Source organism: Triticum aestivum, chromosome 5A, assembly GCF_018294505.1.
Source record: "Triticum aestivum cultivar Chinese Spring chromosome 5A, IWGSC CS RefSeq v2.1, whole genome shotgun sequence".
Classification (NCBI taxonomy): domain Eukaryota; kingdom Viridiplantae; phylum Streptophyta; class Magnoliopsida; order Poales; family Poaceae; genus Triticum; species Triticum aestivum.
This window is the reverse complement of record NC_057806.1, coordinates 382,313,478-382,338,825: the sequence shown is the minus strand read 5'-3', so window position 1 is coordinate 382,338,825 and position 25,348 is coordinate 382,313,478. Positions and strand designations below refer to the sequence as shown.

General features: G+C 42.5%; 1 pseudogene; it reads left to right on the top strand.

Annotated features, from left to right (window-relative positions):
* The first annotated feature begins 13,631 nt into the window (after nt 1–13,631).
* Nucleotides 13,632–24,888, top strand: LOC123101323 (carotenoid 9,10(9',10')-cleavage dioxygenase 1-like; annotated as a pseudogene).
* Nucleotides 24,889–25,348: the final 460 nt, after the last annotated feature.

Sequence of the window (25,348 nt, the reverse complement as noted above, 5' to 3'; positions counted from 1 at the left end):
CCACCACTGAGTTGCATTTATTTAGTGCACCAAATGACTTTTAAAAAAAGTGGATCTTGCCAAAACAATTACTAAACAATATTTTGCACTACCCCAAGAAGTTTGGTGGCATGACAGTTTCATTTGAATTTCATTATGAATTTAAATGTGATGGATGGTTGTTGTTGGGTCATTCAAAATTATCTAGGGCGTTTTGGAGTTTCAAATAATGTTGGTTTTATTTTAATAACAGCTTTGGGAATTTTTGTAATATTATGAACACTTTTGTTTTGCTACTTCGATAATTAAGATCTTGACTTTAATTTAAAATTGAATTTGAGGTTGAAGTATTTCTTAATTGTTTTTCTTATGGGCATAATGACGATGACTTGGCATCATTAGTGTGGAGTTACTTCAGCATGATTCTCGGGGTGTTACAACCATGAACCGACAAAATAGGTCAGCTGAAATGACCACAACCAAAGACATGAATGGGCCAAATTAGTCGACCAAGCCCATTTAGATGACCACAATGGACAAGAACGACAAAGCTTTTGATGAAATGCTTATTGAAAATATGCCCTTGAGAAAATATTAAATATTATTATTTATTTCCAAATTTGCAATTAATGTTTATGTTTTGTGCTATAATTGCAATGGTTCTCGAGTGTGCAATAACCAGGAGGCTTAGAAGAAAACTCATATGCATGTATGGACAATAAACGATAAATAGATTCCTAGTCCTACCTCTAAGACTAGCCCAAGTGGTGCATGACGGTTTCATTTTACTGATCATGGGCATAAGCTAGTGCAACAAGCATGCCGGCAACTTTGAGGACACAGTGTTAGAAGGACACTTGTGTTGAACTGACCCAAATTAAATGTTATACTATGAGATTCTTTCATCACAAGTTTATAGTATATAACACAAAAGTTAACTGTGTTAACCTCTGTGCGATTCTTTACACCATGAGAGTATCAAGTTCCTTCATACCGATGATGCACTTTGGGGTTCGTCAAACGTCAACTTTAATAGGGTGATCATAACGAGAACTTGTTGGTTCATCGGGAATGTATGACGATGAATTGGATAGGTCGAGATTGTGATTTTTTTTTCCTCCGGCGATGGAGAGATATTCTTAGGACCCTCTCGGTGTGACGGTATCCATCATCGTCTGGCAAGACACAACATGATTTGATCACGGGGATGCCCGAACATGAGAACGAGAAAAGGGAAAAAATAGGTAACGAGAAAACTGGCATAGTTATTCACGCGAATGCTGATAAATCTCACCTTGGGTTTTTTAAAGTATTGTGAATCAAGAGGAATAACAGACGGTAACTACAGGTTAACTTGATAATAATTTGTGTAGGTATAGGGGTCAATATTGATGTTCACAGTTCTGCTATTGATCATTGAACACAAGGAGTTCTGGTCATGTCTATTCTTTACTGAACATGCGGGGCCACACGCTTAATGGTCATCGATCTATTGAGTACTAGATGGGTTAGGAGCTCAAGAGAAAATCACCGAAAAGGTTTAGTAGGTGTTGTATATATTTCTGAGAGAGAACCGAATGTGTTTCGGAGAAAAATGAGGAGACCGAAAAAGTCTCGGAGGAGAATAAAAAGATATAGAAGTGCTACGGGAATTTTTCAAAGCCCCCTAGAAGTGTTAGGGGGCATGGGTTGGCCACACGGGCAAGGCCTATAGGTCGTTGGCCGCATGGGCCTTTGAGGCACAATAGGTGGGCACCTCCCCCTAGCCTTGGCACCCATGCTAGTTGTTGCGGCTAGGGTTAGAGGTGGGGCCCACTCTTGGTGCACCTCCCCAAGGGTAGGGAGCCCCTCCTGTTGGGGAACGCAGTAATTTCAAAAAAAATCCTACGCACACGCAAGATCATGGTGATGCATAGCAACGAGAGGGGGGAGTGTTGTCCATGTAGCCTCATAGACCGTAAGTGGAAGCGTTATGACAATGCAGTTGATGTAGCCGTACGTCTTCACGATCATCGGCGGCCTCCATGTAGTAGTAAGCACCCTCGTGGTAGTAGTAGTCATCGTCGACGGTGGCGTCTGGTTCCTAGGCTCCACCATCTAGTTTCGACATCCGGAAAGAAAGGAAAAGAGGGAAAAGGGGGATCAAAGCAACCGTGAGTACTCATACAAAGTACTCGCAAGCAAAGATCTACACTACATATGCATCGGTGTCAATGAAATGGGTAGTATCTGTGGACTGAACTGCAAAATGCCAGAAGAGAAGGGGATAGCCTAGCCTATCGAAGACTAGCTTCTTCAAGCAGCTCCAAGCATCTTGCAGCATCAGAAGAGATAAGAGTGTCATATTATAATATTAGTAAGTATGTTGTAACATCGCCCATAGATCACTTCCTCGACTCCCTGCGAGAAAACAATCCCGGAGCCATAATTTCCATTACATGCCTCAACATCAAGTTCTATTTGTATCGATCGGGATACAACTCCGAGTGCCCGTTACCGTAGGACAAGCTATCGATAGATGTTTTCTTCCCTGTAGGGGTGCACCAGCTTACCCACCACGCTCGATTAACTCCGTCCAGACACACTTTACTGGGTCATGCCAAGCCTTGGCCAAATGATATGCCGCAACCCGACCTAGGCTTAATAGAGAGGTCAGCACATCGGACTAAACCTATGCCCCCAGGGTTCTTGGGCCATCACCCCGGGAACTCCTACATGTTGCGTGGGCGGCCAGTGAGCAGACCTAGCCTCCCTTATACAAGGCGAGGCATTCCAGTCCAACCCGGCGCGCATCACTCAGTCGCATGACGTCTATTAAGCTTCGGCTGATGCATACGACGTAGAACGCCCATACTATGCCCACGTGATGGTTAGTGCTATCAAGCCAGAGGCCCCTCGGATCAAATATCCAAATCATTGTGGATTAGGACCGCGCGGTAACGAGTAGAGACCCACGATCGATGTGACCCCGTCGCCCCGTCTCGAGGACTTGCGGCAAGGGCTAAGAATGCCCGGCCACGCCTCGTAAGTATCTCGCGGGCACCTTCCAGGTCAACCCGACTCCACATCACTTGCAATTAAGCTCGCGCGGGTACCCCTCAGGGCCGACCCATCTTTAGTAACATGGTTCAATGTAAAGTCATAGTAACCATAGTACCCGTGTGTCTAACACCAAGAGGAACTTTGAGGAATCACCCTCGATGGAATTCCACCTGATGTTATCGTCAAGGTGAACGAAGGAGGAATCACCCTCGAGGTCCACTCTTGAGGAGTTGCACGATAGTGTCGTTACCAGGAGTGGAGAAGGAGGAATCACCCTCGATGACCATAACCAATGAACTAACCTACAAGGTTAACATGAGAAGTGCTGATGAGGTATCACTCTCGGCACTCGATAGTAACCTAGTAGTGTCAAGCAACTAAGGGGAAAGTGATGTGCGGTGCCGGGGTCTGGTCTTCGATCCCGTTGATCGGGTCTTCTAATAATCCAGCGGGGCAGTCGGGACAAAGTGGGGGTCTCTGATGGGTCTCTACCCAGCCTATACTAAACAGTTTACGATAAGCAGGTAGGTAACAATAGTAGGTTACAATTAACATGCTATGCAACAGAAATAGGATAACAGTAGCAGCAACATATTCTAATGCAAGCATAAGAGAGATAGAGTAGGCGATATCGGTACGCCCAAAAGGGGGGTGCTTGCCTGGAAGCTCTGCGACAAGGGTCTAGTCCTCAACTGTGTAGTCATAATCCGGATCTGCGTCGGCCTCGGGGACTACGCCGATGTCGGGATCTACAAAGAAAGAAGAGGGGGAGGAAATAGATAAATACACAGCATACAAATGCAATCGCAAAGCAAGACATTGCAAAAAGCTACGGTAGGGGTGATCTAACGCAGTGCTACTCATTACGGACGGGTCCCGGCTCTGGAAAACTATCGGACAGGCGATCCGGAGGGGGAAGGTTCCATGTTTGCTGTGTTAGAGGCATGTGACAGCCACACAGAGGGCACCACCAGATCCGTCTCGTCTTTCTAATCAACTTTGATGTATAAAGTTTTTCCATCCGAGTTACAGATGAATTTCTACGGATTTTTGAAGATTTAAACAATTATTTGGAACTCCTGAAAATTGACTAAGTCTGGGGATTGCTCAGTTTTTGAACATTACTTAGCTGTTTTTCAAAGGCTATAACTATTGTTCTGCCCATCCTATGGATTAGTGCCTTATATCAATATTGATCACTTTCCTGTGATCTACAAGATGGTATCAATTGCATCATTGTTAGAGTTCAATTGGTTAATCAAGACTTCACTTGAAAAGTGCCACTTGATGTTAATTCCAGAAACTGTTAAAATATGCGAACATAGGATTTTGTGACTTTTATAGGATTTAATCCGTGCGACAAATGGATTTGATCCAGTGGAGTAAAATGGAGTTTGACAAGTATATTTTCTACGCATATTGTTTTTACTCATGTTATCAGTTATTTAGACGTTGTTTAGGGGTTGTCTAGACGGCTAATCAATGCAGCAGTGGCAAAGCTAGCTACTACTATAGTAACAGAATATTACTGTAGCAGAGCAGCAGTAGTATGCAGCAGTAGCAAGCAGTTACTAAGAGTAGCAGCAGCTAGCAACAGCAGAAGCAGTGGGCAGTGGCGGGCATCAGTAGCAACAACGCAAGAGGAATAGCAACAGGGTGAGACCATGGTGCACAAGCGCGCGAGACAGGAGTAGCGGCGGGACGCTGCGCGGCCAGGGGCGCGCACGGGGCACGGGCGCTTGCTACTTCTTGAGCTTGTGTTCGTTTTCCCCGAAGAGGAAGGGTTGATGCAGCAGAGTAGCGTAAGTATTTCCCTCAGTTTTTGAGAACCAAGGTATCAATCCAGTAGAAGGCCACGCTCAAGTCCCTCGTACCTCCACAAAATGATAGCTACTCGCAACCAACGCGATTAGGGGTTGTCAATCCCTTCACGGTCACTTACGAGAGTGAGATCTGATAGATATAATATTTTTGGTATTTTTGGTATAAAGATGCAAAGTAAAAAGTAAAGGCAAAGTAAAAAAGCAAAACAAGATTAAAGTGATGGAGATTGATATGATGAGAATAGACCCGGGGCCATAAGTTTCACTAGTGGCTTCTCTCAAGAGCATAAGTATTCTATGGTGGGTGAACAAATTACTGTTGAGCAATTGACAGAATTGAGCATAGTTATGAGAATATCTAGGCATGATCATGTATATAGGCATCACGTCCGTGACAAGTAGATCGAAACGATTCTGCATCTACTACTATTACTCCACTCATCGACCGCTATCCAGCATGCATCTAGAGTATTAAGTTAAACACAGAGTAACGCCTTAAGCAAGATGACATGATGTAGAGAGATAAATTCATGCAATATGAAATAAACCCGATCTTGTTATCCTTGATGGCAACGATGCAATACGTGCCTTGCTGCCCCTTCTGTCACTGGGAAAGGACACCGCAAGATCGAACCCAAAGCTAAGCACTTCTCCCATGGTAAGAACTACCAATCTAGTTGGCCAAACCAAACAGATAATTCGAAGAGACTTGCAAAGATAACCAATCATACATAAAAGAATTCAGAGAAGATTCAAATATTATTCATAGATAGACTTGATCATAAACCCACAATTCATTGGTCTCAACAAACACACCGCAAAAAGAAGATTACATCGAATAGATCTCCACAAGAGAGGGGGAGAACTTTGTATTGAGATCCAAAAAGAGAGAAGAAGCCATCTAGCTGCTAACTATGGACCCGAAGGTATGAGGTAAACTACTCACACTTCATCGGAGGGGCTAGGATGATGTAGAAGCCCTCCGTGATGACGGCCCTCTTCCGGTGGAGCTCCGGAACATGCCCCAAGATGGGATCTCGTGGATACAGAAAGTTGCGGCGGTGGAATTAGGTTTTTGGCTCCTCTTCTGATCGTTTGGGGGTACGTGTGTATATATAGGAGGAAGGAGTACGTCGGTGGAGCACCGAGGGGCCCAGAGGAAGGGGGCGCGCCCTAGGGGGTGCGCCCCCCACCCTCGTGACCTCCTCTTTGACTCCTTAGAGTAGGGTCCAAGTCTCCTGGATCATGTTCGGTGAGAAAATCACGTTCCCGAAGATTTTATTCCGTTTGGACTCCGTTTGATATTCTGTTTCTCCGATACACTGAAATAGGCAAAAAAAACAGCAATTCTGGGTTGGGCCTCCGGTTAATAGGTTAGTCCCAAAAATAATATAAAAGTGGAAAATAAAGCCCAATATAGTCCAAAACAGTAGATAATATAGCATGGAGCAATCAAAAATTTTAGATACGTTGGAGACGTATCCGGCATCCCCAAGCTTAATTCATGCTCGTCCTCGAGTAGGTAAATGATAAAAGGAGAATTTTTGATGCGGAGTGCTACTTGGCATAATTTCAATGCAAATCTTCTTAATTGTGGTATGAATATTCAGATTAGAAAGATTCAAGACAAAAGTTTATATTGACATAAAAATAATAATACTTCAAGCATACTAACAAAGCAATTATGTCTTCTCAAAATAACATGGCCAAAGAAAGTTATCCCTACAAAATCATATAGTCTGGCTATGCTCTATCTTCACCACACAAAATATTTAAATCATGCACAACCCCGATGACAAGCCAAGCAATTGTTTCATACTCTAACTTTTTCAAAACTTTTTCAATCTTCACACAATACATGAGCGTGAGCCATGGATATAGCACTGTAGGTGGAATAGAATGGTGGTTGTGGAGAAGACAAAAAGGAGAAGATAGTCTCACATCAACTAGGCGTATCAACGGGCTATGGAGGCACCCATCAATAGATATCAATGTGAGTGAGTAGGGATTGCCATGCAATGGATGCACTAGAGCTATAAGTATATGAAAGCTCAAAAAGAAACTAAGTGGGTGTGCATCCAACTTGCTTGCTCATAAAGACCTTGGGCAATTTGAGGAAGCCCATCATTGGAATATACAAGTCAAGTTCTATAATGTAAAATTCCCACTAGTATATGAAAGTGATAACATGAGAGACTCTCTACTATGAAGATCATGGTGCTACTTTGAAGCACAAGTGTGGTAAAAGGATAGTAACATTGTCCCTTCTCTCTTTTTCTCTCATCATTCATTTTTTTTTTTATTTTTTTATTTGGGCCTTTTCTCCTTTTTTATTTGGGCTTGTTTGGCCTCTTTTATTATTTTTCATCCGGAGTCTCATCCCGACTTATGGGGGAATCATAGTCTCCATCATCCTTTCCTCACTGGGACAATGCTCTAATAATGATGATCATCACACTTTTATTTTTCTTACAAATCAACAATTACAACTCGATTCTAAAACAAAGTATGACTCTATATGGATGCCTCCGGCGGTGTACCGGGATATGCAATATGACAATGATGGAATGTGTCGTGAACGGAACGGTGGAAAGTTGCATGGCAATATATCTCGGAATGGCTATGGAAATGCCATGATAGGAAGGTATGGTGGCTGTTTTGAGGAAGGTATCTGGTAGGTGTATGATACCGGCGAAAGGTGCGCGGTATTAGAGAGGCTAGCAAAGGTGGAAGGGTGAGAGTGCGTACAATCCATGGACTCAACATTAGTCATAAAGAACTCATATACTTATTGCAAAAATCTAAAAGTTATCAAAGCAAAGTATTACGCGCATGCTCCTAGGGGGATAGATTGGTAGGAAAATACCATCGCTCGTCCCCGACCGCCACTCATAAGGAAGACAATCAATAAATAAATCATGCTCCGACTTCATCACATAACGGTTCACCATACGTGCATGCTACGGGAATCACAAACTTTAACACAAGTATTCTTTAAATTCACAACTACTCAACTAGCATGACTTTAATATTATCACCTCCATATCTCAAAACAATTATCATGCTTCAATATTTTCTTAGTATACAAATCTTGAATACCAAGCATATTATTATTAAGAAAATTACCATGCTATTAAGACTCACAAAATAATTTAAGTGAAGCATGAGAGATCAATAGTTTCTTTAAAACAAATCCACCACCGTGCTCTAAAAGATCTAAGTGAAGCACATAGAGCAAAATTATAACACTCAAAAGATATAAGTGAAGCACATAGAGCAAAACTACATAGCTCAAAAGATATAAGTGAAGCACATAGAGAAAAACTACTTAGCTCAAAAGATATAAGTGAAGCACATAGAGCAAAACTACATAGCTCAAAAGATATAAGTGAAGCACATAGAGCATTCTATCAAATTTTAATTCATGTATGGCTCTCTCAAAAGGTGTGTACAGAAAGGATGATTGTGGCATACTAAGACACAAAGACACAAATAATACAAGACGCTCCAAGCAAAACACATATCATGTTGGTGAATAAAAATATAGCTCCAAGTAAATTACCGATGGAAGTAGACGAAAGAGGGGATGCCTTCCGGGGCATCCCCAAGCTTTGACTTCTTGGTGTCCTTGGATTATCTTGGGGGTGCCATGGGCATCCCCAAGCTTAGGCTCTTTCCACTCCTTGTTCCATAATCCATCAAAAGAATTCACCCAAAACTTGAAAACTTCACAACACAAAACTCAAAATAGAAAACTCGTGAGCTCCATTAGCGAAAGAAAACAAAAGACCACTTCAAGGTACTCTAATGAACTCATTATTTATTTATATTGGTTTTAAACCTACTGTATTCCAACTTCTCTATGGATTATAAACTATTTTACTAACCATAGATTCATCAAAATAAGCAAACAACGCACGAAAGACAGAATATGTCAAAAACAGAACAGTCTGTAGTAATCTGTAGCTAGCGCAAGATCTGGAACCCCAAAAATTCTAAAATAAATTGCTGGGCGTGAGGAATTTATCTATTAATCATCTGCAAAAATAATTAACTAAATATCACTCTTCAAATAAAAATTACAGAAGTTCTCGTGAGCGCTAAAGTTTCTGTTTTTTACAGCAAGTTCAACAAGACTTTCCCCAAGTCTTCCCAACGGTTCTACTAGGCACAAACACTAATTAAACACAAGAAACACAACCAAAACAGAGGCTAAATAATTTATTTAGTACTAAGCAGGATCAAAAAGCAAGGAATAAAAATAAAATTGGGTTGCCTCCCAACAAGCGCTATCGTTTAACGCCCCTAACTAGGCATAAAAGCGAGGATAGATCTAAGTATTGCCATCTTTGGTAGGCAATCCATAAGTGGCTCTTATGATAGTTTCATATGGTAATTTTATTTTCTTTCTTGGAAAGTGTTCCATGCCCTTTTTTAATGGAAATTGAAATCTAATATTCCCTTCCTTTATATCAATAATCGCATCAACCGTTCTAAGGAAAGGTCTACCAAGAATAATAGGGCAAGAAGGATTGCAATCTATATCAAGAACAATGAAATCTATGGGCACATAATTCCTATTTGCAACAATAAGAACATCATTAATCCTTCCCATAGGTTTCTTAATAGTGGAATCCGCAAGATGCAAATTTAGAGAGCAATCATCAAAATTGCGGAAATCTAGCAAATCACACAAAGTTTTGGGAATAGTGGAGACACTAGCACCCAATTCACACAAAGCATAAAACTCATGATCTTTAATTTTAATTCTAATAGTTGGTTCCCACTCATCATAGAGTTTTCTAGGGATAGAAACTTTCAACTCAAGTTTTTCTTCATAAGATTGCATCAAGGCATCAACAATATGTTCGGTGAAGGCTTTATTTTGACTATAAGCATGTGGAGAATTTAGCACGGATTGCAACAAGGAAATACAATCAATTAAAGAGCAACTTTCATAATTAAATTCCTTGAAATCCAATATAGTGGGTTTAGCCACATCTAGATTTTTATTTCTTTCAATCTCACTTTCATCAATTTCATCATTAAGATCTAAATACTCCGAATTTTTAGAACGCCTTCTAGGTAAAGGAAGATCATATTCAGTTTCATCAAGATTAATATTGCAAAATAAAAATTTAATAGGGGACACATCAATAACTTTTAGATCTTCATCTTGATTTTCATAGGAATTGGAAGAACACGCTTTATTAAAAGCATCTTTGGAACCACGCATCCTAGCGGTTCTTTCCTTGCACTCATCAATGGAAATTATCATGGCTTTAAGACACTCGTTGATATCATGCTTAGGAGGAATAGATCTAATATTTAAAGAATCAATCTCAAGAGAAATTCTATCAACATTTCTAGCCAAATCATCAACTTTAAGCAATTTCTCTTCAAGCAAAGCATTAAAATTCTTTTGTGAATTCATAAACTCTTTAACACTATTCTCAAATTCTGAGGGCATCTTATTATAATTTCCATAAGGGTTGTTGTAGGAATTCCCATAATTATTAGAAGGATTGCTAGGATATGGCCTAGGATTAAAATTCCCTCTATAAGCGTTGTTACCAAAATTATTCCTACCAACAAAATTCACATCCATAGATTCATTGTTATTCTCAATCAAAGTAGATAAAGGCATATCATTAGGATCAGAAGAAACACTCTTACTAGCAAATAATTTCATAAGTTCATCCATCTTTCCACTCAACACATTGATTTCTTCTATCGCATGCACTTTTTTATTAGAAGATCTTTCAGTATGCCATTGAGAATAATTAACCATAATATTATCTAGGAGTTTAGTAGCATCTCCTAAAGTGATTTCCATAAAAGTGCCTCCCGCGGCCGAATCTAAAAGATTTCTAGAAGCAAAATTCAATCCGCCATAAAAATTTTGTATAATCATCCACAAATTCAAACCATGAGTAGGGCAATTACGTATCATTAATTTCATTCTCTCCCAAGCTTGTGCAACATGTTCATGATCAAGTTGCTTAAAGTTCATAATATCGTTTCTAAGAGACATGATCTTAGCGGGAGGAAAATACTTAGAGATAAAAGCATCTTTGCACTTGTTCCATGAATCAATACTATTTTTAGGCAAAGACGAAAACCAAGCTTTAGCACAATCTCTAAGCGAAAAATAAAATAGCTTCAATTTAACGACATCATTATTGACATCTTTTTTCTTTTGCATATCACATAAATCAACGAAGCTATTCAGATGAGTAGCGGCATCTTCACTAGGAAGGCCGGCGAATTGATCTTTCATAACAAGATTCAACAAAGCAGCATTAATTTCACAAGATTCAGCATCGGTAAGAGGAGCAATCGGAGTGCTAAGGAAATCATTATTATTGGTATTGGTGAAGTCACACAATTTGGTAGTATCTTGAGCCATCGCGACAAACAAGCAAACTAGCACACAAGCAAACAAGAGCAAACGGGCAAAAGAGGCAAATAGAGAGGGAGGATAGAGAGAGAGAGAGAGGGCGAATAAAACGACAAGGGTGAAGTGGGGGAGAGGAAAACGAGAGGCAAATGGCAAATAATGTAATGCAGGAGATGGGGATTGTGATGGGTACTTGGTATGTTGACTTTTTGCGTAGACTCACCGGCAACGGCGCCAGAAATCCTTCTTGCTACGTCTTGAGCTTGCGTTGGTTTTCCTCGAAGAGGAAGGGATGATGCAGCAGAGTAGCGTAAGTATTTCCCTCAGTTTTTGAGAACCAAGGTATCAATCCAGTATGAGGTCATGCTCAAGTCCCTCATACCTGCACAAAATGATAGCTACTCGCAACCAACGCGATTAGGGGTTGTCACTCCCTTCACGGTCACTTACGAGAGTGAGATCTGATAGATATAATATTTTTGGTATTTTTGGTATAAGGATGCAAAGTAAAAAGTAAAGGCAAAGTAAAAAAGCAAAACAAGATTAAAGTGATGGAGATTGATATGATGAGAATAGACCCGGGGGCCATAGGTTTCACTAGTGGCTTCTCTCAAGAGCATAAGTATTCTACGGTGGGTGAACAAATTACTGTTGAGCAATTGACAGAATTGAGCATAGTTATGAGAATATCTAGGCATGATCATGTATATAGGCATCACATCCGTGACAAGTAAATCGAAACGATTCTGCATCTACTACTATTACTCCACTCATCGACCACTATCTAGCATGCATCTAGAGTATTAAGTTAAAAACAGAGTAACGCCTTAAGCAAGATGACATGTAGAGAGATAAATTCATGCAATATGAAATAAACCCCATCTTGTTATCCTCGATGGCAACGATGCAATACGTGCCTTGCTGCCCCTTCTGTCACTGGGAAAGGACACCGCAAGATCAAACCCAAAGCTAAGCACTTCTCCCATGGCAAGAACTACCAATCTAGTTGGCCAAACCAAACAGATAATTCAAAGAGACTTGCAAAGATAACCAATCATACATAAAAGAATTCAGAGAAGATTCAAATATTATTCATAGATAGACTTGATCATAAACCCACAATTCATCGGTCTCAACAAACACACCGCAAAAAGAAGATTACATCGAATAGATCTCCACAAGAGAGGGGGAGAACTTTGTATTGAGATCCAAAAAGAGAGAATAAGGTTTGGGGGTTTTTGGCTCCTCTTCTGATCGTTTGGGGGTACGTGTGTATATATAGGAGGAAGGAGTATGCCGGTGGAGCACCGAGGGACCCACGAGGCAGGGGGCGCGCCGTCCATCCTCGTGACCTCCTCTTTGACTCCTTGGAGTAGGGTCCAAGTCTCCTGGATCACGTTCGGTGAGAAAATCACGTTCCCGAAGATTTTATTCCGTTTGGACTCCGTTTGATATTTTGTTTCTCCGAAACACTGAGATAGGCAAAAAAACAGCAATTCTGGGCAGGGCCTCCGGTTAATAGGTTAGTCCCAAAAATAATATAAAAGTGGAAAATAAAGCCCAATATAGTCCAAAACAGTAGATAATATAGCATGGAGCAATCAAAAATTATAGATACGTTGGAGACGTATCAGCGCTCGCGCTGTGTAAGGCGTGGTCAAGCGACAGCGCGCACGGCCGGATGCAGCCAGGGCGAGCTGGGCGGCACACGCGTAGGCGGGAGCGGCAGTTGTAGGCTGCAGCGCAGCCATCAGGAGCGGGCGACTGTAGGCTGGGGCACGGCCCTCCGGAGGTGGGACGTGCGTGTAGCCGCGGCCAAGGAATGGGCCGGGGCGGGGTGAGAGCGGTTTGGTGTGGCCGGGCGCTAGCCGGAGGTGAGGCCAGGCAGTGGGTAGCACGGCGCAGGCGCGCGCGGAGCGAGGCCCGACCATGGCGGATAGTGGTGCGGCAAAATCACGGGCGCAACTCTACGGGAAGCAAACGAGCATGGGGTGGAGGGGAAACTGAAGAGGAGCTCACAGCGATCGCAGAGGAGTAGACGGCATGGTCGGGGAGGGTTCGACGGAGACGAATTTGACGAAGACTTGCTTCGGGTGTCGAGGTGGAAGACGAATTCGATCCACTCATTGCAGGGGCTCCGAGGCCAAATCCATCCACGCAGTCGACGTAGGCGATGACGGCGAAGTAGCTGGACAGATTCTCAGGCGTCAGGGAGCTGGGTGGGAGCGAGGACGACGGGGTCCACGGTGACGGCGACTCAACTTCTTGCGGGAGAGAAAGAAACAACGCAAGAGGGGAATGAGGGGGCTAGGGTTTCAGCAGGGGGTGAGGGGAGGTCTTGTGGTCGCCGGGGAGGACCGGATGTCCGACGTGTGGCAATCGAAACCATGGACGCGGCATGTGCGTCCATGGCGCGTGTGATGAACAGGAAGAAGGAGACAGGGGTAGTTGGGGTGGCCTGTTGCGCTGTGCGTGCTGGGCTGTGTGTTGTGGCCACTAGGGCCTAGCGCACTGTAGTTGTTTCTTTCTTCCTTCTTCTTCTTTTTTATTAGTCCACCAGTGAGTTGCATTTATTTAGTGCACCAAATGACTTTTAAAAAAGTGGATCTTGCCAAAACAATTACTAAAAAATATTTTGCACTGCCACAAAAAGTTTGGTGGCATGACAGTTTCATTTGAATTTTGTTATGAATTTAAATGTGATGGATGGTTGTTGTTGGGTCATTCAAAATTATCTAGGGCGTTTTGGAGTTTCAAATAATGTTGGTTTTATTTTAATAACAGCTTTGGGAATTTTTGTAATATTATGAACACTTTTGTTTTGCTACTTGGATAATTAAGATCTTGACTTTAATTTAAAATTGAATTTGAGGTTGAAGTATTTCTTAATTGTTTTTCTTATGGGCATAATGACGATGACTTGGCATCATTAGTGTGGAGTTACTGCAGCATGATTCTCGGGGTGTTACAACCCTGAACCGATAAAATAGGTCAGCTGAAATGACCACAAACAAAGACATGAATGGGCCAAATTAGTCGACCAGTCCCATTTAGATGACTACAATGGACAAGAACAACAAAGCTTTTGACGAAATGCTTATTAAAAATATGCCCTTGAGACAATAATAAATATTATTATTTATTTCCAAGTTTGTAATTAATGTTGATGTTTTGTGCTATAATTGCAATGGTTCTCGAGTGTGCAATAACCAGGAGGCTTAGAAGAAAACTCATATGCATGTATGGACAATAAATGGTAAATAGATTCCTAGTCCTACCTCTAAGACTAGCCCAAGTGGTGCATGACGGTTTCATTTTACTGATCATGGGCATAAGCTAGTGGAACAAGGATGCCGGCAACTTTGAGGACACAGTGTTAGAAGGACACTTGTGTTGAACTGACCCAAATTAAATGTTATACTATGAGATTCTTTCATCACAAGTTTATAGTATATAACACAAAGGTTAACTGTGTTAACCTCTGTGCGATTCTTTACACCATGAGAGTATCAAGTTCCTTCATACTGATGATGCACTTTGGGGTTCGTCAAACGTCAACTGTAATAGGGTGATCATAACGACAACTTGTTGGTTCATCGGGAATGTATGACGATGAATTGGATAGCTCGAGATTGTGATTTTTTCCTCCGGTGATGGAGAGATATTCTTAGGACCCTCTCGGTGTGACGGTATCCATCATCGTCTGGCAAGACACAACATGATTTGATCACGGGGATGCCCGAACATGAGAACGAGAAAAGAGAGAAAATAGGTAACGAGAAAACTGGCATAGTTATTCGCGCGAATGCTGATAAATCTCACCTAGGGGTTTTTAAAGTATTGTGAATCAACAGGAATAACACACGGTAACTACAGGTTAACTTGATAATAATTTGTGTAGGTATAGGTGTCAATATTGATGTTCACAGTTCCGCTATTGAGCATTGAACACAAGGAGTTCTGATCATGTCTATACATTACCGAACATGCGGGGCCACACGCTTAATGGTCATCGATCTATTAAGTACTAGATGGGTTAGGAGCTCGAGAGAAAATCACCGAAAAGGTTTAGTAGATGTTGTATATATTTATGAGAGAGAACCGAATGTGTTTCGGAGAAAAACGAGGAGACCGAAAAAGTCTCGGAGAAGAATAAAAAGATATAGAAGTGCTACGGGAATTTTTCAAAGCCCCCTAGAAGTGTTAGGGGCCATGGGTTGGCCACACGGGCAAGGCCTATAGGTCATTGGCCGCATGGGCCTTTGAGGCACAATAGGCGGGCGCCTCCCCCTAGCCTTGGCACCCATGCTAGTTGTTGCGGCTAGGGTTAGAGGTGGGGCCCACTCTTGGTGCACCTGCCCAAGAGTAGGGAGCCCCTCCTGCTGGGAAACGCAGTAATTTCAAAATAATTCCTACGCACACGCAAGATCATGGTGATGCATAGCAACGAGAGGGGAGAGTGTTGTTGCAAGTTTTACGTGGCTGCTACGGGCTGAGCAAGAACCGTTCTTACCTACGCATCAAAAACCACAATGCGGTATAATGATTGCTTTTTGATCTTCAGAAAGAACCCTGTTCATTGAATCCGATTCAACTAAAGTTGAAGAAACTGACACCCACCAGCCACCTGTGTGCGAAGCACATCGGTAGAACTAGTCTCGCGTAAGTGTACGCGTAATGTCGGTCTGGGCCACTTCATCCAACAATATTGCCAAATCAAGAATCAACTAGTGATGGCAAGCAATATGTATATACCCATGCCCACAACTCCTTTGTGTTCTACTCGTGCATATAACATCTACGCATAAACCTGGCTCGGATGCCACTGTTGGGGAACGCAGTGATTTCAAAAAAGATCCTACGCACACGCAAGATCATGGTGATGCATAGCAACGAGAGGGGAGAGTGTTTTCCACGTACCCTCGTAGACTGTAAGCGGAAGCGTTATGACAACGCGGTTGATGTAGTCGTACGTCTTCACGATCGACCAATCCTAGTACCGAAAGTACGACACCTCCGCGATCTGCACACGTTCAGCTCAGTGACGTCCCACGAACTCACGATCCAGCAGAGTGTCGAGGGAGAGCTTCGTCAGCACGACGGCGTGATGATGGTGATGATGATGCTACCGGAATAGGGCTTCGCCTAAGCACCGCTACGATATGACCAAGGTGGATTATGGTGGAGGGGGGCACCGCACACGGCTGGAAACAATCAACTTGTGTGTTCTAGGGTGCCCCCTGCCCCCGTATATAAAGGAGCAAGGGGGAGGCCGGCCGGCCCTTAGGGCGCGCTAGGAGAGGAGGAGTCCTCCTCCTAGTAGGAGTAGGACTCCCCTTTCCTACTCCTACTAGGAGGGGGAAAGGAAGGAGGAGGGGGAGAAGGAAAGGGGGGCCGCCCCCCCCCCCCTTCCCTAGTCCAATTCGGACCAGAGGGGGAGGGAGCGCGCGGCCTGCCCTAGCCGGCCCTCTCTCTCGCCACTAAGGCCCATGTGGCCCATTAGTTCTCCCGGGGGGTCCGGTAACCCTCCGGTACTCTAGTTTTCTCCGAAATCACCCGAAACACTTCCGGTGTCCGAATATAGCCATCCAATATATCAATATTTATGTCTCGACCATTTCGAGACTCCTCGTCATGTCCGTGATCACATCCGGGACTCCGAACTACCTTCGGTACATCAAAACACATAAACTCATAATACCGATCGTCACCGAACGTTAAGCGTACGGACCCTACGGGTTCGAGAACTATGTAGACATGACCGAGACACGTCTCCGGTCAATAACCAATAGCGGAACCTAGATGTTCATATTGGCTCCCACATATTCTACGAAGATCTTTATCGGTCAAACCACATAACGATATATGTTGTTCCCTTTGTCATCGATATGTTACTTGCCCGAGATTCGATCGTCGGTATCTCAATACCTAGTTCAATCTCGTTACCGGCAAGTCTCTTTACTCGTTCCGTAATGCTACATCCCGTAACTAACTCATTAGCTACATTGCTTGCAAGGCTTATAGTGATGTACATTATTGAGAGGGCCCAGAGATACCTCTCCGATAATCGGAGTGACAAATCCTAATCTCGATCTATGCCAACTCAACAAACACCATCGGAGACACCTCTAGAGCACCTTTATAATCACCCAGTTACGTTATGATGTTTGGTAGCACACAAAGTGTTCCTCCGGTATTCGGGAGTTGCATGATCTCATAGTCATAGGAACATGTATAAGTTATGGAGCAAGCAATATCAACAAACTAAACGATCATCGTGCTAAGCTAACGTATGGGTCAAGTCAATCACATCATTCTCTAATGATGTGATCCCGTTAATCAAATGACAACTCATGTCTATGCTTAGGAAACATAACCATCATTGATTCAACGAGCTAGTTAAGTAGAGGCAAACTAGTGACATTCTGTTTGTCTATGTATTCACACATGTACTAAGTTTTCGGTTAATACAATTCTAGCATGAATAATAAGCATTTATCATGATATAAGAAAATATAAATAACAATTTTATTATTGCCTCTAGGGCATATTTCCTTCAGCTCCTCCAAGTCTCCTCCCTCCCCTATGCCTATATATAGTGGAGGGGGCAGACTCTCTATTCGCACAATTCTAGGCGCAAGGGTTGCCCCCTCTCTACCTTGTTTTCCACTGGAAAATTGTTGTGTATGGCATTAGGCTACTCCACCCCTTCTAGGTCTCCAACGCCACTAAGTTCTAGATGGTGAAGCGTTGTCGGATCGCCGACTACATACACGTGGATACCTACATCGAGAAATTCTCAAGGTAGGAAGGTTGTAAATCCTAACCGTGGGAATCTGCATCAACGATCTTCACCAACTCCTCTTCGCTGCAACTCTAGTCAGTAAAGATCCAATCTAATCCTCATTTGCACCTTCATAATGTTCTTGGGTTCGATTCGTAGGACAATTTTTTTTCTACTACGTTTTCCAACAATGCTTTCGTCATAGATCATGCCACATCGGATCCCACATGGCATTCACATCATCCCACACACTACATGGATAACACTAGGTCTAATCTCACATGGTGTAGGCCCATGGGTTAGACAAAAAAATGACCATAGCGAACAAAGTGTAACTCAGTTTGGCGCGTTCCTTGTGGTGGAACCTACTCATCCGTCTTTAAATCCTAGACTAGGTATGTGTGTTCGCATTTTTCTGGATTTGTTTCATAGTTTAAGGGTTTCGTTCTTTCAATGATAAGTATTGCAGGAACGAGTGTGTGTGCATGTGTGTGACCTTTTTTGACATTGTGAACATCCATGATTCACACTGTATTTCACAAAAAAGATGGCGATAGATATCTATTTCGAAAATGTTAGGAATACCACGCTATGGTCCATTAGTGGAAAGCTCAACTTTCGACGATCCATTTTTATCATAAAACGAACATAGATGAAGTACAATGACAATCATGTGATAAAATATGACGTTGCATGTTAGCATATATTACTGGTGGTGATCTTGTAGTGATTTGCAACGGTGGTGCTAGCAAAGCAAAGTGATACCAGTTCGCACGCAATCGCGCATATTTTCAAGATGACAACCATAGAGCTAATCCTCGTGTTATTATATGTTCACTGTTTCTTGCATATTAAAGCTACGTGAGGATTGAAGCAAGGAATAGCGACAGATAAAGTTGCAATTAAAAAGGTGATCCGTAACCACCCCATTGATTATATTTTTAAATTCATCATCTTCTTTCAACTAGGGTTATCCCTGGGGAAGAGGAAAGACGGGCCAGTGCCCGGAGTGGTGCTTACCAAGTTTAAGGCGATCCACTCCTTCAATAGACACCGGCTTTGTGCGTGCGTTCATACAGGTGAATGTGCGTATGTATGAACGTCTGCATTTGTACTATACTAAAAAACGCCAGCACTAGCTGCTTCTCTGTTGGTCCTCTTGGCCCATCTTTGTGTGCGGCTATCTTAGTATTTTTAGTTGGTCGTCCCGACCGGGCAAGATGTTTTGGCTCCTGGGTGCATTTGCACCGGGATGAATGGTAAAATAAAAAATAGTTAAAAATAAAATTCTGAAGAAAAAAACAGATGTTTGCGTTAGTGTTGCAAGCATGTTTGACAATTTTCATGTGAAACGGAGCAGCAGTGTTTCGTTGACGAAAAAACTAATTTGGGTGTGACATTTTGGGGTAACAATTGATGTTCAATTTGTTTGTTTGTTTGGTTGGTTTTTTGCACAGGCCAAAATGCTTAACCTTTTTTCCTAAAAAATTTCAGGTAGCATTTGAATGTGACAAAGAACACATAAAAAAATTGGCATTCCAAAAAATCATTTTACACGGGCAGGAGCACGTGCTTTCGGGAGCTGAATTGCATTTCCGGTCCCGACCCTGTAATTTTCGTTTTCATGGCTCTTTTGTTTGTTGTACCTTGGTGCAAGACTTTGTTCACTTCGCCCTTTTGTTCGAGCCTTATTAACTTGCAGGGACGTGATACGGCGCGACGATCTGGGTGTGACACACCTCAGCCACAGGTCACCGTGAGCATGTTTACGATCACGGAACGTGCCGCCGATGGTACCGGTGTAACTCACTCGTGGTCAAAAACTAAAGAGCTGACATTTGTCACATCTACTTGGATGTCGTTAATTTTAAGTTGGATGCTGCTTGTGCCTTCGCTCTAAGTAACATCGCCAACTGTAGTGAGCTCCATATCTTGAGTTTTGTAATACAGTTGTGAAGCAAAATCTTGAAGAATGCAAAGGCACGCTACAAAGAACGGGGGCGATAAAACAACTACTAGGAGCTAACGATTTACAGCAGCTCAGAAACCCCACGATCCGTAAACCCCAGTACTACAGAGGATGGAGACAAAACGTCAATGCAGCTTCGCGAAGAGGATCTCAAACGAGCCGATGCCATTTGAGCCCCAAAGTCCGTACCTAGCGACGTCACCATGTGAAAGGTGGGCGCGCCAAACCTGATCCACCAATCATCATTAGCGATCTACTCCCTTCGTTCGGAATTACTTGTCTTGAATATGGATGTATCTAGAATTAAAATACATCCAGATACATCCATTTCTACGACAAGTAATTTCGAACGAAGGGAGTAGCATCATCGCTGCGCATGCAGCAGATTATTATACGGCAGGGCTCAAGAGTCAAGGCTCCGCTGCGTGCGTCTACAAGATTAGACTACTCTTTCTAGTGCCATCTACATTGATCAGCCGCCAAAGAACTGATTGGACTCCAAACAGGAGATCGCACGGCACGAGATCCTCGTGGCATCTCGTCCAGGTTACTACTGCTCCTTCGGGGAACCCACGAGACCCTCGTGGTCGTGGCATCTCGTCCACGTTGGTGCTCCTTCCGGAAACCAGATTCTGGTTTGGCCGGCATATTTCGGCGCCAACGAAAGCCTCCAGGCCAGTGCAGGGATTCTATATACACGCAAAAATGGCGGTCATCACCGGTGTCGTCACGTGTCCGAATCGCTCGACCCCAACCACCAACTCGGATGTGGCCATGTCGGATATTCCAAGATGCCCACGGCGTTTGCTGCCCGTTGTCTGATCCCGCGAGAAACTCCATCGGAGTTGCTATAAACGGAGGTCAATCGTCCTCCTCATGATTGCAGGAGGATCAGGCTTTGTCACTATCAGAAACTCAGAATGCTGAAAGCTACTACCTCTCCTCCACATGCCTTGAGGCCGTCCCGTGCCTGCTACAGGCCGGCTTTCTCTCTCAGTGCAAGAACTTCGTCCTCGCCTCTAACCTCCAACCCAAAGGTCGACCCTCCCTCCATCTCCTGAACGTTTCCCGGTTTCTGTCGTCGGAGAAACCGGTTTGTTTCTTGTGAAATTTCTGTCTGATGCTGTTCTTCCTGCCCTCTTGCCTCAGAAATCTTTGATCCAGGAGCTACAAAGGCAGCTCTCTTCCAGGATCAACGATGCCTCACTGGTGCTGAAGAATGCGCCGCAGAGGCTTCTGGATGCAATAGTTGACTCAACCTTCAAGTTTACTCATCAAGCTCTGCTCCCATCTGAGGTACTCCAGTCCAGGAAACTCGATTGCAATTTCCAGTGTAAAAATTCTGGCAATGACAACCCAGAAGCTCAGCCGTGCTTCCTTTCTCGCAAAATTAACATTGCCTGTGGCATGTTTGCAGAGCAACTTTGCACCGGTCGATGAGATCGGTGGATCCGTAGAGATACTCCAGATTGAAGGAGAGATACCCAAAGATTTCCCCGAGGGTGTATACATCAGAAATGGTGATCATCTGCATCTTTTCTGGTTGCTGTGGTGTAAGTAAGTGCAGTAGGAATCGCAAACAAGAAGCTAACTGTCGGCTAAATTATGACAGGTTCCAATCCTCTCTTTGGCGCCCTCCATTCGACGGTCTCCGTCTTTGGGGAGTCCAGTGAGATATGGGTTGAGGGCGAGGGCATGCTCCATGCCCTGTACTTCACCAAGACCGGTTCAGCTTCTTCTTGGTCAGTCTCCTACGACAATCGCTACGTGCAATCCGAAACATTGAAGATCGAACAAGGCCGCCGGAAACCATGCTTCCTCCCTGCTATCGAGGGTGACTCGGCAGCCATCATCGTCGCCTACATTCTCAACTATGTAACTAACACTTGCAAATCCAAATTTTATATATAAGTTGTTTACTAGAAATCCTAACCTGAAGTGTGAGTAAACATGCAATGCAGCTGAGGTTTGGCAAGGTGAACAAGAACATCACCAACACCAATGTGTTTGAACATGCCGGTAGGGTGTACGCTGTCGCAGAAAGCCATCAGCCCCAGGAAATCTGCATACAAAATCTTGAAACAGGCAATACCTGGGACATTGGCAGCTCACCCAAAGGTATGGGTGACCAGCAGCTCTATCCTTCATAAACCCCAAGGATAACAAGAACAGTAAATCAAGCAAGTATAGACCACAAGAACAGAACTACTACTACCTCTGTAGCTAAATATAAGACATTCTTGCAGTTCAATTTGAACTGCAAAAACGTCTTATATTTAGTTACAGAGGTAGTACTATAGAAGGTACAAATACTGCAGTCACATAGTAACTTGATCTTGAATATCAATCAATAAAGAATGACATATCGATACATCTGCGAGAGAAGAAGATTATTTAATTTTATTGATACATCTGCGAGAGAACAAGATTATTTAATTTTATTGATACATCTGCCAGAGAACAGAATTAACATCCTTGTTTCAGTTACATCCGTGTCCTCGATCTGTTGGCTCAAAAAATAAGTGAACAGTACAACCCAGGTGTGAAAAGAACTGAGATGCGGCACATATGATGGAAGCTTACTCCAGATCTGATCTGGAAAAAGGAGGAAAAGCAGCCACATCGGATTTATCTATCATCTATGTTACATGCCTTGCTTATATAACCCTGCGTTTTGCAAGATGAGTAGTCCGTACCAATGTGCTATTTAACTGCAAAAATAACAGAAGTCCAGGGTTTATCAGAGGCAAATATATAAATATATAGTTAAAAAAGAGGAGGTACTCTATTTTACACGGTCATATATGTTGCAGATAATAATGAATAACTGCAAAAAAAAGACCACACTGCATACATAAGTATGATTACAAGATGTTCCCAAATACATGCACATGTTGTTATCCTTGTTCAGTCATCTGTTTGATTTAAGGCACTTCATTCAAATGACTGTAGGTAGCTCCTGGATCAGGAGAACTTGTCATCTTTGGCTCAGATGCAAAGAAGCCTTTCCTAGTTGTTGGTGTTGTCTCAGGTAATTTATAATATGTTGCACTTTTTTAGAATTTTACACCATGTTCATGTGCCAAGGTTGAAATCAAGTTATAACCACAACTCGAGTTTATTTGACTGCAGATGATGGAACCAAACTAAAACATAAAGTTGACCTCAAGCTGAACAGATCTACACTTTGTCACGACATAGGAGTTACTCTGAAGTATGTGGATTTAAGAAATACCATTTGCTCCCAGCAATTTCTTGATTACAGTGCATACTATTTATGAATTTTTAACTTGATTGGTAATACTAGAATATCTCAGAGTAGGTACTTTATGGTAAACAATGATAGCAATTCACAGATATTATTTCTCTTGATGTAGGTACAACATAATCATAGATATACCACTTACTATTGACATTGGTAGACTCACTACAGGCGGTCAGTAAGTACTTCATATAAACTTATCCAACAATAAGCAGCTATATTATTTTGTAAAATCAAAATCACATATTACCCGTTGCATAGGCTGATTGAATTTGAGAAGGAAGGTTATACAAGAATTGGGATTATGCCCCGCTATGGTGACGCAGAGTCAGTTATGTGGTTCGATGTTGAACCATTCTGCATGTTCCATCTTATCAACTGCTTCGAAGAAGGTGATGAGGTACATAGTATTCTCTTGTTAGCTTTTTTCATATATTTGTAAATAAATACTGAAATTTATTGAAAAAATATGTGTTCCATCCCTTCAAGTCGCTCGCAACTACCTGCACTACAAATTTCATCTTTTTCTGGTGGCCTAGGTTGTTGTTCAAGGCCTCCGTTCGGCAGACTCCGTCATACCAGGGCCAAGATTAAACAAACAAGACATACTCCCTGAAAGATCCGAGCTTAAAAAAGATGGCAAGGCCATGAAACAAGGAATTAATGAGAAATTATTCTCTCGCTTGTTTGAATGGAGATTAAACCTGAGAACGAAGACTGTTTCAGGGGAATATTTGACTGGCACCGAGTGCTCCTTGGAATTCCCAATGATCAATAACCACTACACAGGCGTGCGTCATAGTTATGGCTACGCACAAATAGTGGATTCTTTAACAAGATCTGCTGGCAGTAGTGAAAAAGGTATTGCTAAAATCAAACAACACTGTCTATATTACGAGCATGTACACCGGGTGCCTACTTCTATTTCCGCGTTTACAGTATTATGTATCACAGCTTGACTCAGTTTTTCGTTATATCTTACAGTACTCCCAAAGTATGGGGGCTTTGCAAAACTATGCCTTGAGGAGAGAGAGAATACAGAGGTATGTATAAATCAGCTTCGTGCCTCAGTTCAGCTACTATTTAACCAAGATTTCCTCACTCAAATTCAAGCTGTACACCAGACATCGGCAGAAGATCTAATAAAGATGGAAATTCATCGGCTTAGTGAAGATGAGTTCTGCTCTGGAGCATCATTTGTTCAAAGAGTTGGTGGCTCACATGAAGATGATGGATGGATAATTTCTTTTGTACATAATGAAAGAACAAATACGTCACAGGCAAGTTTTCATTGTAACACATTACATATACACACCCCAATTTTCATATGAAACACAAGTCCAATTTTGAAGCTTTATGCCTTATGTTGCAGGTGCACATTATTGATACCCAAAAATTTGAAGGAGCTCCTGTTGCAAAAATAACATTGCCACAAAGAGTGCCCTATGGCTTTCATGGAACTTTTGTCCATAACAACATACATGGGCACGTGAATACCAGATCAGAAAAAAAACTGGACAGCTTAAAGTTCATATATTGAATTGGGTGTTTGTAAGTAGAAATTTTTGTATCCAGTGAACTGTACAAAATTTTAACCTGTATGAGTATATTCGTAGGTTATCTCATTCATTGCTATGTAGGTTATCTTGTACAAGTGTATCTCGAATCACAAAGAAGCCGTGTTCAGCTAACATATGGCTGCCGTTCTAGCTGTAATCAGTTCATTATACAAAAATGTTGTATTGCAAAAACATTCAATACACCACAGTATCTTGAAAAAGAATGAGCTAAGGTATATAATTCTAATGCAACCGGACTTGAAGTACAATTAGAAGAGAATACTCAACATCATCAGAACAGATCATGGTCTCTGATGCCAAGTTCGAATGACCCCCAGGAGCTTAGGGAGAAGTCGTTTGTTGACGCGTGATCGTCGATACCGGGGATTAAGGGCAAACCCCTTTTTTGTTCAGCTAGGGGCTAAAACACTTCAGTAAACTTCACGTCAAGACACGTTTTTTTTTACCCAGGTTCAGGCCACCGCGAGGTGTATTACCTTACGTCCTGCTCTAGCTCTTGATGAGCTTAT